Raw genomic sequence first — 21,969 nt, forward strand, 5'->3', positions numbered from 1 at the left:
ACCCCTGGGGGTAAGTAGCGATGGGGATACCTCCCCTGCCTCTGCCAGACCAGGGGCATAGGCGTGGTCCTCAAAGGATTCCATGAAGATATTACCACCAACGTGGAAGAAACTGAAATGGAAAACGTATATACTTATTTCCCTACAGGAATTTAAAATGGGGTTGGAGCACCAGATACTCGCCCTGAATTTGATTAAGGGCAGACGTCTCGCTGTGCTCCATGTTACTTATTAATGGCCACAGACAATTCTGGCCCCAGGCAGGCAACTTAAGTTTGAGCACCCGCCACCACTGGGAGATATATTTTGCAGGCCCACCCTGCTCCTACCGCGATTGTGGGGTCAGCGAGGGTTGGCAGAGGCTGGGAATTGATCGATGTCCGCGAGGGCACGGTCTGATCCCTCTACACATGGCGGCAATTAGTCAGAGGGAGCGTTAGCGTGGCGCACAAATGCACCCCTAGCGGCCCTGCGTGCAATCAGAGTGCGCTCGGCCGTAGCCTCCCGCACGTCTTCAGCAGCCTAACAGAGGAAAAAGTGTTAGTCAAGACAATGGCAGTGCAAAGGGATAAGTCAAAGGGCAATCCTCCATCTGCAGGGGAGGCGGGATAAAGGCTTCAGCTTCCGGGTGAGAAGGTCAACGAGGGTTGAGAGCGCCCGCAAAACGCGACGGCTGAGGTGCACACAGTCGGAACTACTGGTGAAAGTGGGGGGCTGTATACCATGGAAAAGGGCCGCACACTTCTCACTGCTGCCACGTGTTACTGCAATAGCGGTCTGTTTGCACGATACAATAAAATAAACAGGAAGGGTCTCCGCGGCATTGCTCGGGCCGTCTGCGCTGTCAACTTCCGCCTTACGTTCGGGTGGAAATCAGTCTCTCTTGCGCAGGGCATGCGCAGATGTAATTGACTGATCTATTGGTGCTTAGCGCATGCACAGATGTATCGCTTTCAAGTTATTCATGCTTAGCGCATGCGCAGTTGAATAGGCTGCCCACGGTTTGAGCCTGCGCAGATGAGTCTATAGGTAAGTGATCCCCGCGCCGAGCGTGCGCAAATGATTCCATGAGACTTCCGCCATATGGAAGACACGGTGTACGAGATGTTCCGCACATGCGCAGTCCACTGCACACGTGTCTGCTGAAGGACTGCATGACCTCAGCTCGCACCGTGACCCCACGCTGGAGCAGATACCTACAGTGTGTAAAGAGAGCAGGTGAGCAGTGCCCTGTGAATTGGGGTGGAGGGAACTCCTGGGCAGGTTTGGGGATCTCACAGTGCTTTAAATGGGCAGGTACTCTCCTGTACTGAGTACCTGCCCTTCTTTCTTTGGGAAGGGACAGCACCTGCACTTTAACTTGGAAGGGAGAGTACCTGCACTTTAACTTGGAAGGGAGAGTACCTGCACTTCTTTAACTTGGAAGGGAGAGTACCTGCACTTCTTTAACTTGGAAGGGAGAGTACCTGCACTTCTTTAACTTGGAAAGGAGAGTACCTGCACTTCTCAGCACCTAACAGGTACTCTAGTTAGTGAGTACCTGCCCTTCTTTCATTGGGAAGGGAGAGTACCTGCACTTCTGAGCACTGCTGCAATACATTTAATGGGAGAGTACCAGCACTTCTCAGCACCAAACAGGTACTCTAGTCAGTGAGTACCTGCACTTCTGTGTTTCCATTTAAACCACTGGCTCTCAGGGCTGCACCTGTGCCAGATAGATGGTGTTTTTGGTGTTGAAAAGCGTGACACTGCTGCTCACCTGGCAAGGTGTTTGATAAGTTCCCCTGTACTTATTTCCACTATTCTAATTCATATCTATAGGATTGTCTAAAACATAACTGGTGACATTTTGAGGTGACGTGCCTGTCAAACAGTGTGCATATTTGAGGGCAATGCATATATATTTTGATTTTGTTAACCATTTCTATTTCCAGTGTTAGCCACCAGTGTCAGTTAAGCTATTTTAACACACATTTTAGAAGTTATTTCAATATTTTTCATATTCATTTACTGTATCTGCGGAACTTAAAAATGTACTATCTGTAAATTATTTTCTTAGAAATGTAAATATGTAGAAGTGGACAGAAGTTTTTGTCATCAGAGCCTCCCTGCTACAGTTAGTTCTAGCCCCTGACGAGCATTATGAATCATTTGTGACAGAATGGGAAAGCAGTGTGCTGCTTGACTTGTAGAGAAAGGAGGAAAAATCTTCTATATGTTTTGTAAGACTAACAGTACCCACATATCTTTTCCCGTTTCAGCACCTGCAAAGTAGAACCTAAAATATTCCCTCTGCAAAAAAAGAACGAAATCCTTGCAGTGGGATTAGAATTTTGTAGACTCACAAGCTGCATCATGTACCCACTCCTTTGTAACATCAATCGGGGGAGGGGGTCAAAAAGTGTCCCCCAATGCTGTTTGTTAGGTCAAGCTCTGTAGGAAAGTACCATCTTGCCTGGCATGTTACCCCCATATTCCACTGTATATATGTTGTTTTAGTCTATGTGACACTGGGACCCTGCCAAGCAGGGCCCCAGTGCCCATAAATGTGCCCTGTATGTGTTCCCTGTGTGATGACTAACTGTCTCACTGAGGCTCTGCTAACCAGAACCTCAGTGGTTATGCTCTCTCTGCTTTCCAAATTTTCACTAACAGGCTAGTGACCAATTTCACCAATTCACATTGGCATACTGGAACACCCTTATAATTCCCTAGTATATGGTACTAAGGTACCCAGGGTATAGGGGTTCCAGGAGATCCCTATGGGCTGCAGCATTTCTTTTGCCACCCATAGGTAGATCTGACAATTCTTACACAGGCCTGCCAGTGCAGCCCGAGTGAAATAACGTCCACGTTATTTCACAGCCATTTACCACTGCACTTAAGTAAATTATAACTCACCTATATGTCTAACCTTCAACTGGTGAAGGTTGGGTGCAAAGTTACTTAGTGTATGGGCACCCGGGCACTAGCCAAGGTGCCCCCTCATTGTTCAGGGCAAATTCCCCAGACTTTGTGAGTGCGGGGACACCATTTCACGCGTGCACTATACATAGGTCATTACCTATGTATAGCGTCACAATGGTAACTCCGAACATGGCCATGTAACACGTCTAAGATCATGGAATTGTCACCCCAATGCCATTCTGGCATTGGGGAGACAATTCCATGACCCCCGGGTCTCTAGTACAGAACCCGGGTACTGCCAAACTGCCTTTCCCGGGGTTTCACTGCAGCTGCTGCTGCTGCCAACCCCTCAGACAGGTTTCTGCCCTCCTGGGGTCCAGCAAGCGCCTGGCCCAGGAAGGCAGAACAAAGGACTTCCTCAGAGAGAGGGGTGGAAATAGGTGTCAGGGCTGGGGAGTAGCCTCCCCCAGCCTCTGGAAATGCTTTGATGGGCACAGATGGTGCCCATCTCTGCATAAGCCAGTCTGCACCGGTTCAGGGATCCCCCAGCCCTGCTCTGGCGCGAAACTGGACAAAGGAAAGGGGAGTGACCACTCCCCTGACCTGCACCTCTCAGGGGAGGTGCCCAGAGCTCCTCCAGCGTGCCCCAGACCTCTGCCATCTTGGATTCAGAGGTGTGCTGGCACACTGGACTGCTCTGAGTGGCAAGGGCCAGCAGGTGAAGTCAGAGACTCCTTTTGATAGGCTCTTACCTTTCTTACTAGCCTATCCTCCTTCCTAGGTAGCCAAACCTCCTTTTCTGGATATTTAGGGTCTCTGCTTTGGGGAATTCTTCAGATACCGAATGCAAGAGTTCACCAGAGTTCCTCTGCATCTCCCTCTTCACCTTCTGCCAAAGGATCGACCGCTGACTGCTCAGGACGCCTGCAAAACCGCAACAAAGTAGCAAAGACGACTACTGCAACCTTGTATCGCTTCATCCTGCCGGCTTTCTCGCCTGTTTCCTGGTGGTGCATGCTCTGGGGGTAGCCTGCCTCCTTCTTGCACCAGGAGCTCTGAAGAAATCTCCAGTTTGTCGACGGAATCTTCCCCTGCAACCACAGGCAACAAAAGACTGCATCACCGGTCCTCTGGGTCCCCTCTCAGCACGACGAGCGTGGTCCCTGGAACTCAGCAACTCTGTCCAAGTGACTCCCACAGTCCAGTGACTCTTCAGTCCAAGTTTGGTGGAGGTAAGTCCTTGCCTCCCCACGCTAGACTGCATTGCTGGGTACTCCTGTGCACTCTTACAGGATTTCCTTCGTGCACAGCCAAGCCTGGGTCCCCGACACTCTAACCTGCAGTGCACAATCTTCTGAGTTGTCCTCCGGCGTCGTGGGACTCCCTTTTCTGACTTCGGGTGGACTCCGGTTCACTCCTCTTCTAAGTGCCTGTTTCGGTACTTCTGCGGGTGCTGCCTGCTTCTGTGAGGGCTCCCTGACTTGCTGGGCGCCCCCTCTGTCTCCTGATCCAAGTGGCAACATCCTGGTCCCTCCTGGGCCACAGCAGCATCCAAAAACCCTAACCGCGACCCTTGCAGCTAGCAAGGCTTGTTTGCGGTCTTTCTGCGTGGGAACACCTCTGCAAGCTTCTTCATGACGTGGGACATCCATCCGCTAAAGGGGAAGTTCCTAGTCCTCTTCGTTCTTGCAAAACACCAAGCTTCTTCCATCCGGTGGCAGCTCCTTTGCACCCTCAGCTGGCATTTCCTGGGCATCTGCCCACTCTCGACACTGGTGCGACTCTTGGACCGGGTCCCCTTGTCTTACAGGTACTCAGGTCCGGAAATTCACTGTTGTTGCTTTGCTGGTGTTGGTTTTCCTTGCAGAATCCCCCTATCACGACTTCTGTGCTCTCTGGGGGTTGTAGGTGCACTTCACACCTACCTTACAGGGTCTTGGGGTGGGCTATTTTTCTAACCCTCACTGTTTTCTTACAGTCCCAGCGACCCTCTTCAAGCTCACATAGGTTTTGGGTCCATTCGTAGTTCGCATTCCACTTTTGGAGTATATGGTTTGTGTTGCCCCTATACCTATGTGCTCCTATTGCAATCTATTGTAACTTTACACTGCTTGCATTACTTCCTTTTGCTATTACTGCATATTTTTGGTATTGTGAACATATATCTTGTGTATATTTGGCATCCTCATACTGAGGGTGCTCACTGAGATACTTTTGGCATATTGTCATAAAAATAAAGTACCTTTATTTTTAGTATATCCGTGTATTGTGTTTTCTTATGATATTGTGCATATGACACCAGTGGTATAGTAGGAGCTTTGCATGTCTCCTAGTTCAGCTAAGCTGCACTGCTATAGCTACCTTCTATCAGCCTAAGCTGCTAGAAATACCTCTTCTACACTAATAAGGGATAACTGGACCTGGTACAGAGTGTAAGTACCCCTTGGTACCCACTACAAGCCAGGCCAGTCTCCTACAAGCTCGCAAGTGCTTTCTAACCTCTTTTTATCTATCTGTGGGCGTTTAACTACACCCATCTCACACCCATCATTTTCACTCGTTTGTGGGCTTACCTTTCAGAAATCCCCTGATGTCATCGGTAAATGCTTTATGTTTGCCCCACCTTGGAGCGGTTTTGTTACCCTCTTGCAGACTGACCCTGTTACATGGATAATTGCATGATTGCCGTTATAAGTCTGCATGGGTGAACTACTTTTTCCTTTTGTCTCTTCCCTTAGTGCTCCACAGGAGTCATGGCGCTCACATCGCGAACCGCGTGAACTCCATCTGTGGTATGGGAGAGCTGATTACATTGTTCACACTGTTACCTAGTAAGAGTAATTTCTTTTGGCTCTCCCCTTTGCACTACTAGTATTTGATAAATGCTTTACTAAAAAACACAGAAATTTACAACACAGCTCTCCCAGCACAGCAGGAGAGCCGATACTACAGTATTCACTGCACTTGGACAAACTTGCCCCATAATGCTTTGTAAGCATTCTGTTTAAAAGCATTTTTGTGTCTGGCACTGTGACATCACATTGTGGGTCGATGTGAAACACTGTTGCTGAGCAAAGGGTGATTGCATGTCTTGTGCAAGCGCACTGAAGAAATGCAGTAATTTGTAATTTAAATTACATTTGTAAAATATCTTGAGAACAAAATGTTTCCCACACTGGAGATGCCAGGGATTAAACCCAGGGCCTCATACATGCAAAGCATGCTCCCTACCACTGAGCTACATTCCCTGGTGGAAAGAACAGTTGTTTTTAGTTTGCCATCTCCTCTTCCAAGAGATGGTTGTTTTTTCTGACTGTTTAATAATTGTTAACAGTCTTTTGTGCGCGCCCCCCAACGTTTTATTGAATGTGAAGTGTTTGGGGGAGGTGCATTGACAAGCACATTACATAGCATGCTGCGCTGTGCAGTAAGGTCATTAACGATGGTTGATGCTGTTGTGGCAGCTGTTAGGTGGTACAGAGTAGGACTACGGTGTGAGGGGTGGCATGTTGCGTGAACAAGAGGTTGTTGAAATGAGGATTTTACATTTTAAGCAGTCAAGTCTGATCATGTCTAAACTTGGAATGTCACTTCGGATAGGGATTGAGGCCACATTTATTGGTGCCTCAAACAATATGGGCAGTTGAATGGAGTGCATCATTTAGAGAGGTGCCAGCGAACATATGGCTGAACTGATAAGTCATTGCTACCCTCTATTTTAATGACAACAGTCAAATGCTCCTCAAACAGTCTACTGGTGAACGTTTGAGAAGGAGTATAGAGTGACCATGTTATCAGTGTTGGCGATGTTCTTGTAAATGATGGTGTCTGAGCATATTCACGAATCAAATTCCCTGATTCCTCCAGGAATCTCAGTGGCTCCATGTAAAATTAGTGTTGGGTCTAGGGTGGAATACTGAGCAAAAAGTTGGTGTTAAGTAGCTCGGAACATGTATATCAGTATGATTTTTGTTTTACATACTGAGAAACAAATGTTTTTGTTAAAGACGTGCTGTTTTTGTTGGACCTCTCTGACTGAGATGGTGATTTTTTTTATGAACATGATTTGGGTGTTCTGGTGCAGTGTCGTATTGTTTGGTGATTGGTAGATGACGAGGTTTGTTTACATTGATTTAATACAATGTTATTTATATTTTTTATATTAATCTTAGCAAACAAGAGCATCGTTGGCCCGCCAGTCTCAGCATAGTATGGATGTGGGGAATCTTCCACAGACTAGGTCCATGAGTGCTAAATAAATTGTAGTGCCAAGGTGGGCATCACTGCAGTATTCACATGCTCAGACTGGTACTTATACTGGTAGTTTTACTGACCATGGTGCCACAGCCAGCTTGAGTGCTCAGTGCTTAAACAGCATAAACTCTCATTGGTAAACTGCTCCTACATCAGCTAGTCTGGTTTGTAAAAGCACCAGGACAGCACTCGCGTGATAGCACCTGGATAGTTTGCTCTTGCTCAGTAGTTGGATAGCTATGAGTAGAGCTTGGCAGACAGGCACTTTGACATTTGAGTGGATCGTCTAAAAGAATTCATCACATTGGTGTAGTCGGTGTCAATACAGCCTTTGCTGTGAGAACATGTTTTGCACAGACTCTATTGCTCTTGTGTGCACCAATATCTTTGAGGCTATTGTTCAGGTTTGTCCTGACGGCAAAATCAGACTAGACAAACACTTTGCTTTCCCTGGAAAAACAATTAATTATTTATTTATTTTTTCACCGCTTTCTTTGAAAAGTTTTAAGTTTTTGTACTTAAAAAAGTTCTAAGAAGTTAAGAGCGATGTACTTTGACAACTTTGCCTATCCAGTGACACTAACATTATGACCAGTACACTTGTATCAATTGTTACAAAATAAATACACTTTTCTTTTGCTGAGGGACGTTGTTTTGTCAGCACTACTGAAGTTGAAATAACTACTTTGCAGCTGGTGTGGGGGATGATGGTATATGTTTCTCCTAGGTCAGGGGTCTCCAACCTGTTCTGTAGTGAGAGCTTCTTCTGATCATTGAAAATCATTGTGAGCTACTAAAGGTTAAGCAAATTACTTATTGTTACCCGTGCCCAGATTCATTGACTTTAATCCTAATGTCCATAGAGCAGATACTGTGGTTTGAACAAAATTATTTAACTAGGGACACTACAACAGGGCTGCTATGTGTGTTAGTTAGTGTGTTCTTTGAGAATCTATGCACATGTGTGTGTATGAATAGGTTATGTGTATTTGGTTGCACTGCATTACTTTCTGCCATTCTGTTTTCATGTGGTTATGCTCTCTAGGGGCTAACCATATAGTTACATGAACATGTTTCTTAAAAGCACTATTTTTATTATGGTGTCCTCTAGGGGTTGTTCTGAGCATTACAGTCAAGATACTACTATATTCTCAGGCATGAAAACTCTCCCCATAATGCTTTGCGGGGCATTCAATTTACAACACTTTTTTTGCTCATAACGCAGCCCCAGCTGTCCCAGGACAATGGTACCACCTTCAAAACTTTCACCACAATGTGCTCTTTCTGTCTACATCTTGGTCCCCACACTAGGTTAGTGGGGACACCATAATAATTGCCCCTCCCACCATTAAGTGTATTTGTAAGCCCTCTCATGGCTACAATTTTTGTTTTACAGTTGGGAGTAGTTTGTGTTTTAAAAGCCTTGTTTATAATTTCATTGTAGGGGCCAAATATATGGTTACACAGAACTATTTCCTACCATTTTCTTTTCATCTGGTTATGCCCTCTAAGGGCTAACAACATGGTTACATGACCATGTTTCTTATATATGCTATTTTCATTGTGGTGTCCTCAGGGGCTGTTCTGAGGATTACAGTCTAATACCAAAAGTTTATTTCTGATAAATGTTTTATTGGGTTTATATGATAGTTGTATGCGTTTTACTAATCTATCTATATTTCAATTATAACCTTGATTCAGGCCACCTTTACACCCTTATTACACTATGACCCTTTAAACACTCTTGATATGTTTGGGTGACACTTCTAGTTCAATTCCTCTCATTACTCCTCCGTGGCTGTCTTGTGTCTTTTTAGGGTCGTCTGGGGGTGGAAATTATGTTGCCAGTCTGCAACTCTGATGGTTGGGTGGTGAAAGTGGTATTCTATTGGAATTAGCATGGCAGATTTAAATTAGGATGCTAAATGGCAACATTTTAATTTTTGGCTGCAGATAGAGGAAGAAGGTAAATGGAAGCACTTTATTTATATGCAGGGCCATTGAAATTATGTGACAGGTAAAGGCCAGATTAAGAGGCTGTGTTGACTAATTTAAGTGGCAAGAAAGTCCATTTATGAATTTACAACACCATTAACTCTAGCTCAACCAAATGCGAGACACATTGCATTGCAAATGCTTGTTCTGCTAACTATAGAGGTGCACAGGACTGACTCACCTCACCCCCTATCACCAAGGTAGGCCCTCTCGCCCATGGACCTTATTACTCTTGTCCCAGTGTGCATGGGTCTACAAAGGGGTTTACATGAACTCAGAAAACCCTAGATCTGTATCTTCATCTGTCTGACCTCCTCCCTACTCTGCCCTCTCACCCCATCATCATGCTCACGTGATGCTGCTGTTCCCTCCCTGGAGCCTACACTGCCCTTTGATCCTGGAGAACAGTGGATCACACAGTGGTAATTTCTATGTGTGTTGGCAACAGCGACAAGGCTGAACGGGTGGCAGATGGCCTGTGGCCATTGCTGTTTCGTCCATGTCTGGCATGTCCTGTGTCCAGCCTGCGAAGAGCCTTACACATTTTTACACTCCCACGCCCCAATTACCTTCCATGCCTCCAGCTTGCATGAACACAGTGGTTTCTATTGCCTACTGTGGTTTCCCTACAAAAGCCAGTTAGTATCAGCCCCTCTCAGTCCATCTCAGCTTCCACCACGAAGTATCCCACAAGTGAGTGTGAACACCTCTGACACCTGTTGCATGCAAAATATTGTTATTTAACGTTTAAGGGCTGGCTTGTTATTCAATACATAATACTGATTTGCTGCTCTACAATTACTTCAGTAGGTTGTAGATATTTTGGTTACATGTTTGGGCTGTGAGTTTGTAGTTTCTGAAAACAAACGTGAGAAACACAAGTAGGTATGCTTTTCTAGTTATACACAAGTAGTAATGCTTTTCTAGTTATCTACAAAATAGTTTTTGTGTCATCACTATCTGGTATGTTTTTCACACTTTGCAAGATTTAATATGTGCCATTTGTAAAACAAATTTAATAACTTGTGCACGGTTAAACACATCATTAACGCTGGCAATCAGCATTATTTTTGACCAACTTCTCTTTCAGTTGTAGTAAGATTCTGTCATTGTCCATAAATAATAGTATATTTTGTAAGTTTTTCAAGTTATAACCTTATTTACAATTTTACTGTGACCTTTTTAGGTCAAGCATAAGCGTTCAACCTCGTGTATACTTTTAGTATACTTCTTACGGCTTAAAGCGATTTCATTTGTTGGTTGCAGTGTCCTTTAAAAATTCTTGCTCGCTAATGAACAGTTCTGCCTTTTTCTTCCTCCTTTTTCTGTTTCAGAGCAGTGACCAACTACTGTATTATTCCACTTTGATTTCTTTGTCTGTTGCTGTGACAGACTACTTTTGTCATTTCTTTGTTGCTTCCTTTGCACTGTGGGTGTTTCAGGCTGATAGCTGCCTGCGTTTTATTGCAGCATTCCGTTCCTCCCACCTCCTCCCTTGTCGCTTACATTTGTTTTGGCTTTATCCCAGTGCTGTCCTTGCTTACCTCTGGTTCATGGAACATTTGCTCCACCATTAATTATTTAATAAAAGGTAGCTCCTAGGCTTTGTTTTTTAAATGTGATTTATGTTCTTTTAGTACAGACCAGCACACGCTTTAACTAACCTTCATTTTGCATGTGTTTATGTAACATAAAAAAAAAACGTATTTTACAACCGAAACACCCTGTGCCTAAACGTTTAACTCACTGCTCAGGAAAGCCACAATATGCCCTTTCTCATAGAATGTAGCTAAACATTGAAGCAATGATGTGAAACTTGCAGAGCCTGGCATCTGGAGTCTCTCTCTAGGGCCCTCACCTGCCAACCCTCATGCAAACAGGGCATTGCTGTTTCCATTTATTTAATTGTTGTTAGCCTATCCGGCCATAACAATAATCACACAATAAATATCAATCCATCACACTCGGTAAAAATCACATTAATACAACATCTCAGTAGAAAAGGAAACTGTGCTTAAGTTATTGATTTAACATGTGCCGAAATGTATCCGATTTACCCTACATTATCATAAAACATAATATATAACCATAATTTACATAAAAACTTAACTTATTCTAAAAAACGTTATAAATCTAATATTTAAATATCTTGTTCTGGCACAAATCATTTGGGACCTTGCAGTGTCTGCCAAACGTTTAATGGAAGCCCGAGGCCTAACCCAGTTTTACACCACCCTGCACCGATTTCCCAAGCTGGATAGCTATGGGATGACATAAGCGATTATGCCTGTGCCAACTGTGGGTGCATTGATGAACGTAACTTCCATGCTTCCAAGATATAAGTTGAAACCTTTGTCACGATGTGTTTCTCGTCTGATCGCATACATAACACTTCCGCCTCCTTGCACTTCCTAACTCCGTAAGATCTGAAAAGTGGGCGTAAATACAATTTGCGGAGTTTGAGCGTAAAGTGACATAATAAAAGGAAGTGGGAAAGTGTTTCTGGGCCACCATGAAGACATGGACAACATTCTAATCTACCCAGAGGAACGGGTTGCCATCTGTTTACCACCGCCGTCACAGGTAGTGTGCCCATACGGAATTTAAAATAGAGAACCCTTTTTTCCTCCGGAAAAATATTGTCTATGAATATTGCTGGTTTAAGTTCTTGGTTAAACAAAATGTAGCGCTTAAATAAAGGGCTAGGTGACTCACACATAATCTCAGTCTTTTGCTCCCAATATGCCTTTTTTATGACAGCTAAACTAGGCCTTCTGATTTTTTCTGGATGGAGCCAGAGGTCTCCCTGGCCGATAGCAGCCAGGGTAGTTGAGATATGTTTGAACCAGGGCAATTTCCGATGGCTTTGTAGCTTCATGATGTCCTTAAGTACGTCTCTATATGGTTTAAGTTCCTCTTTTGACCAAACACGGATCCAGTATCTTACTGGAGCCAGAGCAATGTAGTCCTCAACCTTTCTCATTTGAAGATCAAGTCTTATTGCATTCATTGGTGTAGCATTGCCTAAGCAAAGTAATCGGCGTAAAAATTTATTCTCGGTTACTTGTATTGATGGCGTCTTTCTGAATCCCCAGATCTCTGCGCTGTAAAGTGCTGCAGCTCTTGCTTTTGTTTTATATGCAAGCAGTGCAGAACTCACAGAATGGTTGCCTGTAGCTTTTGCAAATCTGAGTACTGCTCCAGCTTGTTGGGCCAAGGAAATACTACTTTTATAGATTTGTGGTTTCCATGTCTGTTTTTCGTCTAATCTGCAACCCAGGTAATCATAAGTAGCCACTCGGGCCAAAGGCTTGTTGTTTGCCCTAAAAGTCGATTGCATCGTCTGTTTTTGGTTAAGAATCATAAACTTTGTTTTCCCTTCGTTGATTACCATGCTCCTTGAGGTACAAAATGATTCGAAACCCCTGAGTAGTCGATGCATTGCTATCTCCGTTCTTGCTAGTAGTACAGCGTCATCAGCAAAGAGCAGGATAGGTATGCTTTCATTGGCTAGTTTTGGCACATCCAGATTTAATTCCCTCAGGACTTGACTTACTTCATTTATATAACAATTAAATAAGGTTGGGGCCAAAACACAGCCTTGTTTTACACCTCGCTCGATTGGAATTTCTGCCGTATAATCATTTCTCGTGGTGTATCTGACCCTGGCAGTATTTCCTGTATGCAATAGAATTAACAGCCTTAAAATTTTTCCTTGTATGCCCATTTCCGACAATAATTGCCATAGAGTTTGGCGATTTACGCTGTCAAAGGCTGTTTGAAGATCCACAAAGACCAGATATAATGGACAATCTTTAAGGGTGGCATATTTAGCGCAGATCATGTTTAGCTTAAAAAGTTGATCTGTTGTACTTTGGCCTCTCCTAAAACCAGCTTGGTGTGTTGATATTAGATCTCCATCCTCTAACCATTGGTCTAGGCGCGACTGAATCATTTTGGCAAAAATCTTTCCAACACTATCAAGCAGTGAAATAGGCCTGTAATTGCTCACCATATCCCGAGGCCCTTTTTTGTGAATTGGAACAATTATTGATTTCTTCCAAGAGGTAGGGATTACCTCGTGGTGCCAAACACTGTTAAATAGACGGGCTAGAGCAGGTAACCATAACGCTAGCTGGTTACGGTAAGCGTCTAAAGGAATGCCGTCTGGGCCTGCGGCCTTATGCTGCTTTTTGAGGAGGATAACTTGTTTAATCTCTTTCTCACTGAATTCCGGTATTAGCGCCATTACACATGGAATGGCATAGGCTACCTGCATGGAATTTGTGCTGGGGAATTCGTTAGGGACTAATTCATTCTGGGTTTCATTTGCTAATCTAGCAAGCCAATTTGAAGATACTGCATAAGTCTTTTGAGGTGGAAATACCTTAGTTGATCTTTGATTTCTGCCTACCAGCCCTTGAGTGAGAGTGTTTGAGTTATTGGTGCTCCCGGATGCCGTCTTGGCCACTTCCTGGTACAAGGCGGTAAAATGCTTTACCCAAAGTTGTGGGTTGATTTTCAGTTCTAGATTTTTCGAAGGACCTTCGCATCCCCACCTGACTATCTCCCAAAACTTTTGCAGTTCCCTGCCGATATTGCCTGCAGTAGAATTTTCCAGAGTTTATGTGGGAATATCTTCCTTTTGTATCTCAGTAATTTTTTGTACTGTTGCCTGCATTCATGAAAATATTGCTCATTGAAGTCGTTCAAATGCCGGTTCTTTAGTGCTTGTGATAAGGTCTTTTTTAGCTTCAAACACTCTTCATCGAACCAGCCCTCCATCATTTTAGGATTAATTTGAAGATGCTTGGTCTTTTCCTTTTTTGTTTGTACTAGCAAATTATTAAAATTATGCAGGAGGGGTGAGGCTTCGTTAACTGGTAGGTTTAAAAACGTGCTAAGTGATAGCAACCAGGTTTGACTAGGTGCACTCATATAAGGTTCGTCCTCATTTGACCTTAATATGTTTTTCCTGTTTGGTCTCATGGTTATTGTTAAGCTATTTCCATTGAATGGAGACTCAGCCTTCCCTGGGCTCATGTCCGGATGGACTATCTCCATTAGCAGTGGGTCGTGATCACTCTCAATCCTGTCCCTTATTTCCATATCGATGACATAATGCCAGGCTTCGATGTTTATTGCCATGTAGTCGATTATACTTTGCCTTTTTCCAGTTCGAAAGGTAGATTTAAAAGTTCTATCTGAATTTGTTCTTCCATTTAATGTGCGGATTCCTCCTTCTATTAATGCTTCAAAGATTAGTTCTCCTTTCTTGGAGTCTTTACAACGTTGGGTGAGAGGCGTTGGAATATTCCAAGCATGGTCCTCCTCTACTACTTGTTCATCCCAGAGGATAGAATGAGGTTTAGTGTTGAAATCACCGCATATCAGTAGAACTGTTTTACAAGGCTGAGGAGAGCGGTTGTTCGTGTGACCTAGTGCTGGGTTCCTCCAACCCTTAGTTCTTTTATTTAGGATATGTTCCTTAAGGAGCCGCACACCTGGCATGACTTGAACCCGGCTGATAGGAGGGAAATACACGTTTACTATTTCGAGTGACCACTCCTCATATTTTACTGCAAGCGTCTGGATTTCCTTGCTTAATACAGCATGAGTTACTACGGAGTTTCCCAGTAGTGAAGTTCTGATCCAAATGATCAGACCTCCCGATGGTCTTCCTTTTTTTTGCTTGATAGCGGGTGAGTGGAAAGTGGAGAACCCATCTAGGTCAATAGCATGAATAGACCAAGTTTCTTGGAAACAGCTGATGTCTTGTTTTTTAATGAATTCAACCCAGTCCTTATCTTCCATTTTGTTTTTTAGGCCTGCAATGTTCCAGCTTAGAATTTTTAATCTGGGACTAGTTTTATCTTTTGTGTTCAAGCCGTCCATTTTTTGCTACAAGCTTCTAGATGGTTGCTCTTCGCGATTCTGTGACTGTGGAGGATTGCCCCTGCTGTTTCTAGGGGAATTAGCCAACAGGCAGAACCTCATATTACTCAGATTTATTCGTTCAGGGAGTTGTTGTTTGGAGCTAATTGCTTCCTGGAGTATCGAACCAGGATTGCCTTTTACCTTTTGCCTACACAACATGTTTTGGTTTGAAGCTTTTTCGAGAAATATTGTTGGATATGGTTCCTTTTGTGGAATAGCAATGGATATTCCCCAGGTCTTCATCATGTTAGAACATTTTACGATCTGTTCTGCTATCCAAGGTGAGGCCCAAACTGTTTCGGTTGATTCCCCGTTCGCTAATTCTTTTTTTGGTATGAATCTTACTGAGAGGAGGTCTTTAGATGTTACATTCTGTACGGCTGGCAGGGAGTTGACCAAATGTAGGATGTTAGACCTGTTCAGGATGTCGTGACTTCCTCTTGAAGAGTACTCAGGGATAAACGTGATCATGGCTTCAAGCTCTTTAGTTATTTCAGTGCAGATCTCAGTATGCCCACCACCTCCCTGCGACCGTCTTCCTTGGAGTTCATTATCTTCATTTTGTCTGTCATGAGTGGTAACAGCCCGACTAGTCAATGATCGTTCTACCTGGCATTTTTCCCTCCCAAGTTGCAACTCTTTGTACCTATGTTCTTCATTAGGTTGCCTTTTTGGAAGCCAGTTATCCCTTTTTCCTTTGGTTTCCAGGTCCAGTGCTGGGCGCGGTAGAGCAAGCGAATCAGTGATCCACCCAGGCTGGTTACTGAGATTGTAATTTCCAGGGCTAACCTGAGGGCAATATTTTACCTTTGTCCGGGGTGCAGGAACCGGGGCTATTGTGTTGTCCACGCACATGGTTGTTCTTATACTTTGTTTGCTTCCTATGTGCTTTGGGGTCTCTGCCCTTCTGCTTTCACCTATGCTGTTATCTTGTTCTACCCCCTCAGTAATGGAGTTTGGAGGCTGCTGGCATTTTCCATGGAGATCTCCTACTATGTTTGAGTAATGTACCTGGGCTGAGTGTTCTATTTTTATAGCTGAGAGGTACTTATCGATGCCAGTACTTGATTTTGTTGTTTCTGGGCTCCCCTTGGGTTGTCCATTGGCTAGGGGGTCGTTTGTCTCATTTGCCTCGTTTGTCCCCTGATTTGTTCCAGGATCTTTTTCAGACCACCTTCCTTTATCTAAGTCATGCCCAGATGCTTGGTGTCCCCTGGGGCCAGTGGGTATGCGATTTATATGGGAATGGTGAGTGCAACTTTTGTCGCATAGTAAACCAGGATTTTTATTTATAAAATTAATGACTTTGTCAGTAGGTTTCTCAAGACTCTCAGACTTAATACTTTCATCTCTTTGCTGCTGTTGGGCAGTCTCATCACATGTGTTCCTGATTTCTCCTATTGGGCTTATCTGTTGTAGCATGTTTAAAACCTTTTTTGCTGGTGCTTTTTTATTTCCTCTAGCTTTCTTCCCTGTATTTTTCCATCTGCCTATTGGTTGAGGCCTTTTACTCGGGGTCCTTTTTTCTACTATATTTGGGGCTTTGGTTCCAAGTTCAGGACTTCCGTTGGTTCTCTCCATCTTGTCTGTCTAATTTTTTGCATCTGGGCAATTCTCTCGTCCTGGGCCAGGGTGCCTTTCTCTTTCTTCTCTGTCTGTTGGCCTTTCAGTTAATCTAGATTCTGTTTTTCCTGACTCGCAATTGCACACCTGTGTGCTTTTGAGGCTATGTTTGCAATCTTCGATTATGTCTTTGATTACTTTCGGGACTTCCAGTAATTTTTCCAGCAGTGGTCCACAGGCTTGTCTGTCCGTCTTGTCCATCTTGTCAGCCGCTGCCTGGTGCAACAGGTTTTCCCTTATTACGCCCTCTACTAGGGCCATCCTGTAATCTATAGATTGTATTGAGGTTGTAAATTGTTTAATCAGCTCAAGTTGGTCGTCAAATTTTTGAGACTGGGCCATAATCGTTGTTGCAATTGAGCCCAGTGTTGTACATATAACTTTCATGATGCTAAGAATTGGTTGATCTAATGAAGGGTCATCTCTGTTTCCCCAATTTTGCCCACTTTGCTCGTTGGTTATCTGGCCTCCTAGGTTATTATCTTCCTCTCCTCTGTGGCCTTTTATTATGCTACCTTCCAGAAAGTTTAGATCTTCTGATGTTATACTGTTTAGTTGGGGATCTATATTGCCAATAACGGAGTTGTCAGGCGAGGACAGCTCCAGACTGAAGGTACTACTATTGAGACTGCCCAGCATTAAATTAGTTAAATTAGTTTTTACAATTTGCCTTTCGCAGTGAGGCTGTGGCGCTGATAGTTTATGGGTCTGTTTGGATGGTAATTGATCTATTTCCGGACCAATTGTATTCTGGAGTGCTATAAACTCTGCTTGGGCACATCGTGGAGGAAATGTTAATGAGAGATTCCCGGAGTTTGATAGTCCCATTTGGGGTTCAGGATAAAGTGATTCGTTGCTTTTCCTTTGCTCTCCCGAAAAATTGCCCCACTTTGGGAAGTTATTTGACTCCACTTCGCCATCCCCAAGGGGGTTATTCATTGGACAGGATAGTCGCGATAAGCCAGCCAGTTGCTGCTGGAATAGGCGAGTGTCCTGGAGCCCGGTCTCTGATAGCTCCAGTTCACCCCCCCCCACATTGCTGCCACCCTTTTCCCCCGATGGCTGTAATGGGAGATCACTGGCTTTGGAACTTTGCATTTGCAGCTGTTCGGGGTTTAAGTTCACTTGGTTATAGTCGTTGGTAATAGTGTTTATTTTTAATCTAGTTTTCCTTACTCCCGTGATTCCACCCGGGCCCGGGTACATCGGTGTATACTGTTGTCTCCTACACAGAGGACTTGCAAGGCCCCCCACAGTTTCCCCTGCGCACAGTAATGCACACCCCACGTCATTGGAGACAATATGGGCTGGCAGCCGAGGCGCTGACACCGCTTCTGGTGTCCCACCCAACACTTCTCCAGGCTCGCGTTTGCTTTCGTCGCCAGGAATCCCGATTTGGACACCCTCTGCTGTGTCCTCTCCTAGATTTATGAACCCCCCCTGGGGTAACTGGACGATTCTGGGGTCCTGGTCAAACCCCAGACCTTGTGAACTATTGAGTTCCTGCTCTGATTTTTGGAATTTCACTGGGTGAACGAGCACCTCGTTGGCCTCCCTGGCCTTCTTTGTTTTTCCTCTTGTCCCAACCATCTTCGAGGGCTTCTCCGTTCACCGTTCGCTCCCCACCCACTTGGCTCCTTAGTTCCTTACTAGCTTCCTTCCTTACTTAGTCTTTAGGATAGACCACCAGCCGGACCACCAACAACATCCACCAACAACAACGCCAGGTCCAAGGCCAAGGCTAAAGCTGGGGCTAGAGCCGAGGCTGGATGGGGCTGGGTGGGGCTAGGTGAGACGACGCGACTGAGCACCAGGGGCCGGAGCCGAGAGTAGAGACGGAGGGAGGATCAAGTGGCCAAGAAGTGTCCCATACGACAGGATCTGAACAGGGATCCCCCCCCCCCCCCAAAAACAGCCAGACCAGCTGCTCTCCTGGTCTGCTCACCTGGTCCGGGCTGCGTCTGCAGGGGGTCCGCAGGGGAGGCAGAAGACTCCCTCAGGCTCCCTGTGGCTCCTTGTGGCTCCTTGTGGCTCCTTTCTGGCTCCTCGCACCCCAATCCGCGCCAAGACCACGACGCTGGAAAGGAGCCCTCATCCTCGGCCGAAATACTGCCGAAATACTGCCGAAATGCTGCCGGGAGCACACACTGTCCGAGGTCGCCAGCAGCAGCGGCAGCGGTGGTAAGTTCACGGCTCACCCTCCGCGGCGAATCCAAGACGCGAGCCACCCGGCACCTGCGTCGTCGTCGTCCTCCGTCGTTCTGTACAGCTGCGAGGTTTAACCACAACTCCACGTCTATCGTCTATTCGCTCGAATGAGTTGGAGCGCTCGCAAATCCCTACCTTACCTCCCCTCCCGATCCGATTTCCTCTGTTTTAGTTTCGATTTTAAGCGACTTCAAACGTACCCAGCCAGTAACCCATTTCAATAAGTGAATATCAGGGCATTGCTTATATCCTTTATTGGGGCCATGAAATGTCTCAGGCTGCTCTGCTATTGTTAACTTTGTTGAAATGCAAGGCAATATTGCTTGCAATACTTTTCATTCTGTTAGCATAAAAAGAAAATACTTTTCCAGCCTTATTTTACAATTTCTGTTCCGACATTTACACAACTCGAGCTAGTGCAGTCATCTCTTCTTGTCTCTCCTCAAGGGCTTGTGATTTCTAATATCAGTAGCTGTCAGTGACCACCAAAACATGTCAGGAAAAGACCAAATTATGAGGCAGGGTTGACCAATATATGTGGCAAGAAATATCCAGTTCTGAATTTACAATGCCAACAGCTCTAACCCAGGAAAATGCGAGACCTATTGCTTTGCAAGTGCTTCTTTTGGTTGTTGTTGATTCAAGGCAATTAATAAAGTATTTCAGAAAAGAATACATTTGTGTTGGGGTGCATTTGATAGGCAACAACCTCCTGGAGAACCAGATTTCTGTGGGTGCAATAGCATGACGGTTGCATTCTTGGGTGATTGGTACATAAGAGGGGGGTAACTGGGTCATTCTTCTGATGTTACTTAAGCAGGTTGATCCTTAATTATGTTTGGGATGTTCAGCTCTGGAGATTGCAGTAATAAGATGTGCATTGACTATCCGTAATGATAGTATTTGGGTAGGTGGGGTGCATTTGAAATAACTGCATGCATGCTTACTCTGAAGCTTTGGGCTTGGTGTGAATGTTGGACCTTTCAGGAGAAGGTCTGTCAAATGAGTTGTAGTGGGGCGTGGGTGTGAGCAGGCTGAGGGGAGGGAGTTAGGAGAGCAGTCCCTGGTAGGAAAAAACTTTTGGCAATTCAGTTTTGATGTCAAGCTGTTTTTTTTTTTTTTTGAGGGGGGTGTTTATAGAAGATTTGGGACCTGGTCCGTAGTAAGTGGAAATGAAGTACAGGCAAGGCATCATGCCTGTCCTGTAATCATGTCTGTAGGTGGTGGAGTTCTTCTGTGGACACTCACTTTATGTGCAGTGCAGTGTAGCTGAACCATACAAGGAGTTTGAATGATACAGGGAGAAGGCTGTGTTACGTGGGGGTCATGGTGGTCCCTGTGAATGCATATTGCTGTTTAGTGTAGGATTGAATCATGCTGACGCAAGCCTGCACTAAGCAGGTTTTTTTTTTTTTTTTTTACACTGTCCATCTCTGCCGGGGTTTGCCTAGCAGTGATGGACAGTTAAAAAAAATGGCTACATGTTTAACCACAGAAACTAGGCGGGCAGACATGTAGCCGTCGGAGAGGTTTAGCTATGGCAGTGATGGTCCGCCCTCATCTAAATCAGATTGGGAGACATTCATGTTGGCGGTGTGTGTACTACGTCGCTGTTGCAATGGAGTATACGTACAGCCAACATATAAATTGGCCCTTAGCCATTGCTAAAAGCTTAACGAACATGCTGGACACCATGGAAAAATGATGGAAATTCTTAAGATGTAGACTTTTTTTAAATCCCCACATTAGACCTCAGAGCCGATTTGAGAGAAGCAACATTACCAAACTGTAGATGCTGTCCGCTCTTTGGAGATCATTTGGAATCACTACTTCACCTTAAATGCACGTGCCTTGGTTTCAAGGATGAGCCTTGTTATCTAGGTTCACACTATACAGAACTGAAATACCACATATATACAATCAATCAGTAGATTTGTAGAGCACTTCTTGTCACACATGTGGGTATGCAGGCACTGACATGGTCCAGCCAGATAGCCAGGTCTTTAAGGACTTTTGGAACTCTGGAAGAGATGGGGAGGTCTGGAGATGAAAGTATACCTCATTCCATGTCTTATCTGCTAGATGGGAGAAGGAGTGATCACTACATCTGCTACGTCAAATGCGGAGCTGAGGGTTAAAATAAGGTAAGCAGAGCAGAGGTGTCGGGTGGGCCAATGGAAGTTCATGCGATGGTTCAAGTAGGTGGGTTTGCACTTGTGTAGGGCCTTGTATGCGTGGGTCAGGAGTCTGAACTGGCATCTTTACTGTACTGGGAGCCAATAGAGTTCCCTGGGGCAGGGGCTTATGTGGGTTTGTCTAGGGAGATCCAAGATGTGTCTGGCTACGGCATTCTGTATGGTCTGTAGTCATTGGAGGAGCTGAGCTGTGATCCCTGCATTGCTGTAGTCCAGTTGGCTGGAGATGAGGGCCTGGGTGAGGGTGCGTCCTGAGCTTTGGGGTTGCCATTTGAATATCTTACAAAGTGTGTGGAGGATGAAGAAGCAGAAGGAGGAGATGAAGTTGACCTGAGTCATCATGGTTAGCTTGTTGTCCAGAATGATGCCTAGGTTCCTAACGTGGTCAGTGGGGGTAGGAGTAGGTCTGAGCTCAGAGGGCGATCAGCATGTGTCCTATGTGTCTTTGGAGAGGGAGAGGATGTGTTGTGCATCTACGTTGGATATGATGTTGATTCAGTGGGATTTGACATTGCTGGCCAGAGGTTTCATATTTGCTGAAGAGGGTGGGGCTGAGCAAGGATCCTTGGGGTACTCCATAGATGATTTCCTTGGGTTCAGCGGTGAAGAGGGAAACTTTTTGCATTGTTTCAGTGCGGCGAGGGTCTCTTTGGATGACTATGTTGTGCAGCCTTGTAATGAGTGTGTGGTGGGAGAGCGTATCGAAGGCTGCCGAGAGGTCTAGGAGGTGCAGAGCCGCAGTCTCTTCTTTCGATTAGGGCTAGAATGTCGTTGGTAGTTGCAATGAGGGCTATTTTGTTGCTGTGGTTGCTGCGGAATCCGGACTGGGAGGAGTCAAGTAGGAGGTTCC

General features: G+C 45.0%; 1 protein-coding gene across 1 annotated transcript in view; it reads left to right on the top strand.

Moving 5' to 3' along the window:
- The first annotated feature begins 1,085 nt into the window (after positions 1 to 1,085).
- The window catches only part of LOC138293675 (glycerol kinase-like), a 45,361-nt gene continuing 24,477 nt past the window's right edge, over positions 1,086 to 21,969 (top strand). Inside the window, exon 1 of the mRNA XM_069232980.1 lies at positions 1,086 to 1,218. The gene's annotated coding sequence lies outside the window, so the exon portion shown is untranslated. The remainder of the gene's footprint in view (positions 1,219 to 21,969) is intronic.

Source organism: Pleurodeles waltl, chromosome 4_2, assembly GCF_031143425.1.
Source record: "Pleurodeles waltl isolate 20211129_DDA chromosome 4_2, aPleWal1.hap1.20221129, whole genome shotgun sequence".
In the NCBI taxonomy this organism is placed as follows: Eukaryota; Metazoa; Chordata; class Amphibia; order Caudata; family Salamandridae; genus Pleurodeles; species Pleurodeles waltl.